The sequence below is a fragment of the Barbus barbus genome, assembly GCF_936440315.1.
Source record: "Barbus barbus genome assembly, chromosome: 11".
NCBI classification, from domain to species: Eukaryota; Metazoa; Chordata; class Actinopteri; order Cypriniformes; family Cyprinidae; genus Barbus; species Barbus barbus.
In genome coordinates this window covers 39,338-50,963 of record NC_136739.1, presented here as the reverse complement: position 1 = coordinate 50,963, position 11,626 = coordinate 39,338, and positions in this window count along the sequence as shown.

Here is an 11,626-nt window from a genome sequence, read left to right as displayed (position 1 = left end):
CGGAATCCGGTCCGGGTTTTGCTCCAATCCAGGAGACCGCAGAATCCGGTCGTCCTCAGAATCCGGTCTGGAATTTGCTCCAGTACATGATTTCGGAAAAATAGAACCAAGATGGCGCCGAGCATGGCAGCCGTGTTGCGAGCTCCAAGAAAACTCTGCAGTTTTTCTTATGTTTTTTATGTTTTATTTGTTATTTTGTTGTTTCACGTGTTAGATGTTGTCAGTATAACTGTCTACGATAGACACACGCTTTTAAACATTGGTTCCTTCGTCGCGCAACGCAAACCGGACTTTGAGTTCCTGAACGCCGGCGCCTTGTTTACAGACACCGCATCAGAGCCCTTTGTCTGGGCTGCACGATCGCGACCGAAGAAACGCCGCCGGAAAAGGGGGAAGAGAGCCGGCATCCTTGTCAGACTCAGACGCCGTCCCCTCCGACCTCCTCTCCCAACTATTTTGCTGGCTAACGTTCAGTCACTGGACAACAAACTCTGTGAACTGCGGGCACGCATCTCATACCAACGGGAAACAAGGGACTGCTGCATTATTTGCCTCACAGAAACCTGGATGTCGGCAGTGGTTCCAGACTCAGCCATCGAGCTCACGGGGTTCTCCGTGCACCGCTCGGACAGAACGAAAGAGCTCACAGGGAAAAGCAGAGGCGGGGGCGTCTGTTTCTTTATCAACAACTCGTGGTGTGATGAAAGGAACCTACACTCTATTAAATCCTCCTGCTCCCCTGATCTGGAATTTCATATGCTTCTGTGTCGACCATTCTGGCTACCGAGGGAATTTACAGCGATCATAATCACAGCTGTTTACATTCCCCCTCAAGCCAACACAGACCAGGCACTTAAGGAACTGTATGGGAATATAAGCGAGCAGGAAACCGCGTACCCAGATGCAGCGTTTATTGTTACGGGGGACTTCAACAAAGCCAACTTCAGAACAATAGCTCCAAAATACTTTCAACACATCACCATCAACACGCGTGGTGATCGTGTACTGGACCACTGCTACTCTCCATTCCGGGACGCCTACAAATCGCTCCCCCGCCCACCTTTCGGCAAATCGGACCACACTTCCGTTCTGCTCCTGCCTGCTTATAGGCAGAAACTGAAACGAGAAGCACCCGCCCTCAGGACAATTCAATGCTGGTCGGACCAATCAGACGCTATACTACAGGACTGTTTTGATCACGTGGACTGGGACATGTTCCGGGCAGCGTCTGATGACGACATAGAGGCGTACTCAGATACTGTAACGTGTTTCATCAGGAAGTGTGTAGAGGATGTAGTACCGACAAAAACAATCCGCATCTACCCCAACCAAAAACCGTGGATTAACAGCGATGTTCGAGCAGCCTTGTCAGCGCGGACATCTGCCTTTAAATCCGGAAACTCTGACGATCGCAAACAAGCCAGTTACGATCTCAGGAAATCAATCAAAGCTGCCAAACGACAATATAAAAACAAAGTTGAAGAACAATTCAAAACCAACAACGCAAGAAGCATGTGGCAGGGTATCAACAACATCACAGATTTCAGAGGGAATAAACCAGCTACTGTGAACATTGCCGCCTCTGTACCGGACGAACTTAATAACTTTTATGCTCGTTTCGAGGCTCACAACACCGCCCACACAGAGCGCGCTCCCGCGGCTATAGCAGAAGAGGCAAGCGCACTTTCCTTTTCTGTCGCAGATGTAACCCGATCCTTCCGACGGGTGAACATCCGCAAGGCTGTGGGTCCCGATGGCATCCCAGGCCGTGTGCTCCGAGCATGCGCATTCCAACTGGCCGGGGTTTTCACAGACATTTTTAACCTTTCCCTCTCTCTGTCTGTGGTTCCCGCATGCTTCAAAAAATCCACCATTGTGCCCATACCAAAGAAAAATAAAATCACATGCTTGAATGACTGGAGGCCCATTGCTCTGACACCCATCTTCAGCAAGTGCTTTGAGAAACTCATCAGAGACTACATCTGCTCTGTGCTGCCTGACTCACTGGATCCCCTACAATTTGCATATCGCAGAAACCGTTCCACAACGATGCTATTGCCTTCACCCTGCACACTGCTCTCTCCCACCTGGAAAATAAGAACACCTATGTGAGAATGCTGTTTGTGGACTACAGCTCAGCATTCAATACCATAGTGCCTGCCACACTGGTTGAGAAGCTCCAGACTCTGGGACTAAACGGATCTCTGTGCAGCTGGATCCTGGACTTCCTGACAGGCAGATGTCAGGTGGTCAGAATGGGCAACAACACTTCATCCCCGCTGACCCTCAACACTGGTGCTCCTCAGGGCTGCGTCCTCAGCCCACTCCTGTACTCCCTGTACACACACGACTGTACAGCAACACACAGCTCCAACGTCATCGTCAAATTTGCTGACGACACAACGGTGATAGGCCTGATCACTGACAACGATGAGACGGCCTACAGAGAGGAGGTGAGAACCCTGACTAAATGGTGTCAAGAGAACCACCTCTCACTCAACATCGACAAGACCAAGGAGCTGGTGGTGGACTTCAGGAGACAGAGCAGAGAACACACACCCATCACCATCGACATGACACCTGTGGAGCGAGTAAACAGCTTCAAATTCCTCGGTGTTCACATCACCGAGGATCTCACATGGTCCGCTCACACAGATGCAGTGCTGAAGAAGACACACCAACGCCTCTTCTTCCTGAGACGGCTGAGGAAGTTTGGAATGAACCCCAGCATCCTCAGATCATTCTACACCTGCACTGTGGAGAGCATCCTGACAGGCTGCATCACCGCCTGGTTTGGAAACAGCACTGCTGGCAACCGCAAAGCTCTGCAAAGGGTCGTGCGAACTGCCCGTCACATTGTTGGAGGTGAGCTTCCCTCCCTCCAGGACATCTACACCAGGCGGTGTATAAAGAAAGCCCGGAGGATCATCAGTGACTCCAGCCACCCGTCCCACAGACTGCTCTCTCTGCTGCCCTCAGGAAGACGTCTCCGCAGCATCCGATCCCGCACTAGCCGACTGAGGGATAGTTTTTTTTCCTCAGGCTATCAGGCTAATGAACAGTCAAAACTAATATACCTACAGCATAATCCCACTTTACAGTATACGCACTGCACTTTAATTCCACACAGTTCAAACTGGACTACCAGTACACTACTGCACAAATACAACAATCTTTTTGCCAGCACCGGATACCATCCAATGCACATCCATGACATTTGCACATCCGGTTTATATATAATCTGCTGCATCTTCGCATATTACTGTGTGTATATAACGTAGAATGTGTACTACATACTGTGTATAATGTGTATCGGTAACTGTATGTCTGTCTAATAGTACACTGAGTGTACTGAGTATATGTATGTGTATATTACACATTGTCATCTGTATAAGTCTGTACGTATGTATGGTAATGTCTATATGTAAATTGTTTTTGCAGTGTCTGGAGCACGCTCTCAAGAATTTCACTCACGAAGGCACACGTGCTGTGGTGATGTGACAATAAAAGTGATTTGATTTGATTTGATTTGATTTGATTTATGAAAATGTCCATCTGAAACACATGATTTAAAAAAAAAAATCCATCTGAAATATATGGTTTATGACAGCGATTTATGAAAATGTCCATCTGAAACAGGGTTAGGGCTTAAAAAAAATTAAAACAAAGTCCAATTCCGGTCGTCCTCAGAATCCGGTCCAGGTTTTGCTCCAATCCAGGAGAACGCGGAATCCGGTCCGGGTTTTGCTCCAATCCAGCAGACCGCAGAATCCGGTCGTCCTCAGAATCCGGTCTGGAATTTGCTCCAGTACATGATTTATGAAAATGTCCATCTGAAACACATGATTTAAAAAAAAAATTCCATCTGAAATACATGATTTTTGAAAATGTCCATCTAATAATATATGATTAAAAAAAAAAATTCCATCTGAAATACATGATTCATGAAAATGTCCATCTGAAACACATGATTTTTGAAAACAATTTCCATCTGAAATATATGGTTTATGACAACGATTTATGAAAATGTCCATCTGAAACAGGGTTAGGGCTTAAAAAAAATAATTAAAAAAAAGTCCAATTCCGGTCGTCCTCAGAATCCGGTCCGGGTTTTGCTCCAATCCAGGATACCGCAGAATCCGGTCGTCCTGAGAAGCCGGTCCGGGTTTTGCTCCAATCCAGGATACCGCAGAATCCGTTCGTCCTCGGAATCCGGTCCGGGTTTTGCTCCAATCCAGGATACCGCAGAATCCGGTCGACTTGAGAATCCGGTCCGGGTTTTGCTCCAATCCAGGATACTGCTGAATCCGTTCGTTCTCGGAATCCGGTCTGGGTTTTGCTCCAATCCAGGATACCGCAGAATCCGGTCGTCCTCGGATTCCGGTCCTGGTTTTGCTCCAATCCAGGAGACCGAAGAATCCAGTCGTCCTCGGAATCCGGTCCGGGTTTTGCTCCAATCCAGGAGACCGCAGAATCCGGTAGTCCTCAGAATCCGGTCTGGGTTTTGCTCCAGTACATGATTTATGAAAATGTCCATCTGAAACACGATTAAAAAAAAAAATTCCATCTGAAATACATGATTCATGAAAATGTCCATCTGAAACACATGATTTTTGAAAACAATTTACATCTGAAATATATGGTTTATGAAACGATTTATGAAAATGTCCATCTGAAACAGGGTTAGGGCTTAAAAAAAATAATTTAAAAAAAGTCCAATTCCGGTCGTCCTCAGAATCCGGTCCGGGTTTTGCTCCAATCCAGGATACCGCAGAATCCGGTCGTCCTGAGAATCCGGTCCGGGTTTTGCTCCAATCCAGGATCCGGTCATCCTCGGATTCCGGTCTGGGTTTTGCTCCAGTACATGATTTATGAAAATGTCCATCTGAAACACATGATTTTTTAAAGCAATTTCCAACGTGAAATACATGATTCATGAAAATGTCCATCTGAAACACATGATTTTTGAAAACAATTTCCATCTGAAATATATGGTTTATGACAACGATTTATGAAAATGTCCATCTGAAACAGGGTTAGGGCTTAAAAAAAAGAATAAATAAAAAAGTCCAATTCCGGTCGACCTCAGAATCCGGTCCGGGTTTTGCTCCAATCCAGGATACCGCAGAATCCGGTCGACCTGAGAATCCGGTCTGTGTTTTGCTCCAGTACATGATTTATGAAAATGTCCATCTGAAACACATGATTTTTAAAAGCAATTTCCAACGTGAAATACATGATTTATGAAAATGTCCATCTGAAACACATGATTTTTGAAAACAATTTCCAATGTGAAATACATGATTTATGAAAGTGTCCATCTGAAACACATGATTTAAAAAAAAAAAATCCATCTGAAATACATGATTTATGAAAATGTCCATCTAAAACACTTGATTTAAAAAAAAAAATCCATCTGAAATACGATTCATGAAAATGTCCATCTGAAACACATGATTTTTGAAAACAATATCCATCTGATTTTGAAAACAATTTCCATCTGAAATATATGGTTTATGACAACGATTTATGAAAATGTCCATCTGAAACAGGGTTAGGGCTTAAAAAAATAAATAAAAAAAAAGTCCAATTCCGGTCGTCCTCAGAATCCGGTCCGGGTTTTGCTCCAATCCAGGATACCGCAGAATCCGGTCGACCTGAGAATCCGGTCCGGGTTTTGTTCCAATCCAGGATACCGCAGAATCCGGTCATCCTGAGAAGCCGGTCCGGGTTTTGCTCCAATCCAGGATCCGGTCATCCTCGGATTCCGGTCTGGGTTTTGCTCCAGTACATGATTTATGAAAATGTCCATCTGAAACACATGATTTTTGAAAACAATTTCCATCTGAAATATATGGTTTATGACAACGATTTATGAAAATGTCCATCTGAAACACATGATTTTTGAAAACAATTTCCATCTGAAATATATGGTTTATGATAACGATTTATGAAAATGTCCATCTAAAACAGGGTTAGGACTTAAAAAAAAAAAAAAAAAAAAAGTCCAATTCCGGTCGTCCTCAGAATCCAGTCCGGGTTTTGCTCCAATCCAGGATACCGCAGAATCCGGTCGTCCTGATAATCCGGTCCGGGTTTTGCTCCAATCCAGGATACCGCAGAATCCGTTTGTCCTCGCAATCCGGTCCGGGTTTTGCTCCAATCCAGGAGACCGCAGAATCCGGTTTTCCTCGGAATCCGGTCCGGGTTTTGCTCCAATCCAGGATACCGCTGAATCCGTTCGTTCTCGGAATCCGGTCCGGGTTTTGCTCCAATCCAGGTTACCGCAGAATCCGGTCGTCCTCAGATTCCGGTCCTGGTTTTGCTCCAATCCAGGATACCGCTGAATCCGTTCGTTCTCGGAATCCGGTCCGGGTTTTGCTCCAATCCAGGATACCGCAGAATCCGGTCGTCCTCAGATTCCGGTCCTGGTTTTGCTCCAATCCAGGATACCGCAGAATCCCGTCGACCTGAGAATCCGGTCCGGGTTTTGCTCCAATCCAGGATACCGCTGAATCCGTTCGTTCTCGGAATCCGGTTCGGGTTTTGCTCCAATCCAGGAGACCGCAGAATCCGGTAGTCCTCTGAATCCGGTCTGGGTTTTGCTCCAGTACATGATTTATGAAAATGTCCATCTGAAACACATGATTTAAAAAAAAAATTCCATCTGAAATACATGATTTATGAAAATGTCCATCTAAAACACTTGATTTAAAAAAAAAATTCCATCTGAAATACGATTCATGAAAATGTCCATCTGAAACACATGATTTTTTAAATCAATTTCCATCTGATTTTGAAAACAATTTCCATCTGAAATATATGGTTTATGACAACGATTTATGAAAATGTCCATCTGAAACACATGATTTTTTAAAGCAATTTCCAACTTGAAATACATGATTTATGAAAATGTCCATCTGAAACACATGATTTTTTAAAACAATTTCCATCTGAAATATATGGTTTATGACAATGATTTATGAAAATGTCCATCTGAAACAGGGTTAGGGCTTAAAAAAAAAAAAAAAAAAAAAAGTCCAATTCCGGTCGTCCTCAGAATCCGGTCCGGGTTTTGCTCCAATCCAGGATACCGCAGAATCCGGTCGTCCTGAGAATCCGGTCCGGGTTTTGCTCCAATCCAGGATACCGCAGAATCCGGTCGTCCTGAGAATCCGGTCCGGGTTTTGCTCCAATCCAGGATACCGCAGAATCCGGTCGTCCTGAGAATCCGGTCCGGGTTTTGCTCCAATCCAGGATACCGCAGAATCCGGTCGTCTTGAGAATCCGGTCCGGGTTTTGCTCCAATCCAGGATACCGCAGAATCCGGTCGTCCTGAGAATCCGGTCCGGGTTTTGCTCCAATCCAGGAAACCGCAGAATCCGTTCGTCCTCGGAATCTGGTCCGGGTTTTGCTCCAATCCAGGAGACCGCACAATCCGGTTTTCCTCGGAATCCGGTCCGGGTTTTGCTCCAATCCAGGATACCGCAGAATCCGGTCGTCCTCGGATTCCGGTCCGGGTTTTGCTATATTCCAGGAGACCGCAGAATCCGGTCGTCCTCAGAATCCGGTCCGGGTTTTGCACCAATCCAGGAGACCACGGAATCCGGTCGTCCTCGGAATCCGGTCCGGGTTTTGCTCCAGTACATGATTTATGAAAATGTCCATCTGAAACACATGATTTTTTAAAACAATTTCCAATGTGAAATACATGATTTATGAAAGTGTCCATCTGAAACACGATTTAAAAAAAAAAATTCCATCTGAAATACATGATTTATGAAAATGTCCATCTAAAACACTTGATTTAAAAAAAAAATTCCATCTGAAATACGATTCATGAAAATGTCCATCTGAAACACATGATTTTTGAAAACAATATCCATCTGATTTTGAAAACAATTTCCATCTGAAATATATGGTTTATGACAACGATTTATGAAAATGTCCATCTGAAACACATGATTTTTTAAAGCAATTTCCAACTTGAAATACATGATTTATGAAAATGTCCATCTGAAACACATGATTTAAAAAAAAATTCCATCTGAAATACATGATTCATGAAAATGTCCATCTGAAACACATGATTTTTGAAAACAATTTACATCTGAAATATATGGTTTATGAAACGATTTATGAAAATGTCCATCTGAAACAGGGTTAGGGCTTAAAAAAAATAATTTAAAAAAAGTCCAATTCCGGTCGTCCTCAGAAACCGGTCCGGGTTTTGCTCCAATCCAGGATACCGCAGAATCCGGTCGACCTGAGAATCCGGTCCGGGTTTTGCTCCAATCCAGGATACCGCAGAATCCGGTCGTCCTGAGAAGCCGGTCCGGGTTTTGCTCCAATCCAGGATACCGCAGAATCCGTTCGTCCTCGGAATCCGGTCCGGGTTTTGCTCCAATCCAGGAGCCCGCAGAATCCGGTTTTCCTCGGAATCCGGTCCGGGTTTTGCTCCAATCCAGGATCCGGTCATCCTCGGATTCCGGTCTGGGTTTTGCTCCAGTACATGATTTATGAAAATGTCCATCTGAAACACATGATTTTTGAAAACAATTTCCATCTGAAATATATGGTTTATGACAACGATTTATGAAAATGTCCATCTAAAACAGGGTTAGGACTTAAAAAAAAAAAAAAAAAAAAAAAGTCCAATTCCGGTCGTCCTCAGAATCCAGTCCGGGTTTTGCTCCAATCCAGCATACCGCAGAATCCGGTCGTCCTGAGAATCCGGTCCGGGTTTTGCTCCAATCCAGGATACCGCAGAATCCGTTTGTCCTCGCAATCCGGTCCGGGTTTTGCTCCAATCCAGGATACCGCAGAATCCGGTCGACCTGAGAATCCGGTCCGGGTTTTGCTCCAATCCAGGATACCGCTGAAGCCGTTCGTTCTCGGAATCCGGTCCGGGTTTTGCTCCAATCCAGGATACCGCAGAATCCGGTCGTCCTCGGATTCCGGTCCTGGTTTTGCTCCAATCCAGCATACCGCAGAATCCGGTCGACCTGAGAATACGGTCCGGGTTTTGCTCCAATCCAGAATACCGCTGAATCCGTTTGTTCTCGGAATCCGGTCCGGGTTTTGCTCCAATCCAGGAGACCGCAGAATCCGGTAGTCCTCAGAATCCGGTCTGGGTTTTGCTCCAGTACATGATTTATGAAAATGTCCATCTGAAACACATGATTTAAAAAAAAAATTCCATCTGAAATACATGATTTATGAAAATGTCCATCTGAAACACATGATTTTTTAAAGCAATTTCCAACTTGAAATACATGATTTATGAAAATGTCCATCTGAAACACATGATTTTTGAAAACAATTGCCATCTGAAATATATGGTTTATGACAATGATTTATGAAAATGTCCATCTGAAACAGGGTTAGGGCTTATAAAAAAAAAAAAAAAAAAGTCCAATTCCGGTCGTCCTCAGAATCCGGTCCGGGTTTTGCTCCAATCCAGGATACCGCAGAATCCGGTCATCCTCAGAATCCGGTCCGGGTTTTGCTCCAATCCAGGATACCGCAGAATCCGGTCGTCCTGAGAATCCGGTCCGGGTTTTGCTCCAATCCAGGATACCGCAGAATCCGGTCGTCCTGAGAATCTGGTCCGGGTTTTGCTCCAATCCAGGATACCGCAGAATCCGGTCGTCCTGAGAATCCGGTCCGGGTTTTGCTCCAATCCAGGATACCGCAGAATCCAGTCGTCCTGAGAATCCGGTCCGGGTTTTGCTCCAATCCAGGATACCGCAGAATCCGGTCGTCCTGAGAATCCGGTCCGGGTTTTGCTCCAATCCAGGATACCGCAGAATCCGGTTTTCCTCGGAATCCGGTCCGGGTTTTGCTCCAATCCAGGAGACCGCAGAATCCGGTTTTTCTCGGAATCCGGTCCGAGTTTTGCTCCAATGCAGGATACCGCAGAATCCGGTCGTCCTCGGATTCCGGTCCTGGTTTTGCTCCAATCCAGGAGACCGAAGAATCCGGTCGTCCTCGGAATCCGGTCCGGGTTTTGCTCCAATCCAAGAGACCGCAGAATCCGGTAGTCCTCAGAATCCGGTCTGGGTTTTGCTGCAGTACATGATTTATGAAAATGTCCATCTGAAACACATGATTTTTTAAAACAATTTCCAATGTGAAATACATGATTTATGAAAGTGTCCATCTGAAACACATGATTTAAAAAAAAAAATTCCATCTGAAATACATGATTTATGAAAATGTCCATCTAAAACACTTGATTTAAAAAAAAAATTCCATCTGAAATGCGATTCATGAAAATGTCCATCTGAAACACATGATTTTTTAAAGCAATTTCCAACTTGAAATACATGATTTATGAAAATGTCCATCTGAAACACATGATTTAAAAAAAAATTCCATCTGAAATACATGATTCATGAAAATGTCCATCTGAAACACATGATTTTTGAAAACAATATCCATCTGATTTTGAAAACAATTTACATCTGAAATATATGGTTTATGAAACGATTTATGAAAATGTCCATCTGAAACAGGGTTAGGGCTTAAAAAAAATAATTTAAAAAAAGTCCAATTCCGGTCGTCCTCAGAATCCGGTCCGGGTTTTGCTCCAATCCAGGATACCGCAGAATCCGGTCGACCTGAGAATCCGGTCCGGGTTTTGCTCCAATCCAGGATACCGCAGAATCCGGTCGTCCTGAGAAGCCGGTCCGGGTTTTGCTCCAATCCAGGATACCGCAGAATCCGTTCGTCCTCGGAATCCGGTCCGGGTTTTGCTCCAATCCAGGAGCCCGCAGAATCCGGTTTTCCTCGGAATCCGGTCCGGGTTTTGCTCCAATCCAGGATCCGGTCATCTTCGGATTCCGGTCTGGGTTTTGCTCCAGTACATGATTTATGAAAATGTCCATCTGAAACACATGATTTTTGAAAACAATTTACATCTGAAATATATGGTTTATGACAACGATTTATGAAAATGTCCATCTAAAACAGGGTTAGGACTTAAAAAAAAAAAAAAAAAAAAAGTCCAATTCCGGTCGTCCTCAGAATCCAATCCGGGTTTTGCTCCAATCCAGGATACCGCAGAATCCGGTCGTCCTGAGAATCCGGTCCGGTTTTTGCTCCAATCCAGGATACCGCAGAATCCGTTTGTCCTCGCAATCCGGTCCGGAATTTGCTCCAATCCAGGAGACCGCAGAATCCGGTTTTCCTCGGAATCCGGTCCGGGTTTTGCTCCAATCCAGGATACCGCAGAATCCGGTCGTCCTCGGATTCCGGTCCTGGTTTTGCTCCAATCCAGGATACCGCAGAATCCGGTCGACCTGAGAATCCGGTCCGGGTTTTGCTCCAATCCAGGATACCGCTGAATCCGTTCGTTCTCGGAATCCGGTCCGGGTTTTGCTCCAATCCAGGATACCGCAGAATCCGGTCGTCCTCGGATTCCGGTCCTGGTTTTGCTCCAATCCAGGATACCGCAGAATCCGGTCGACCTGAGAATCCGGTCCGGGTTTTGCTCCAATCCAGGATACCGCTGAATCCGTTCGTTCTCGGAATCCGGTCCGGGTTTTGCTCCAATCCAGGAGACCGCAGAATCCGGTAGTCCTCAGAATCCGGTATGGGTTTTGCTCCAGTACATGATTTATGA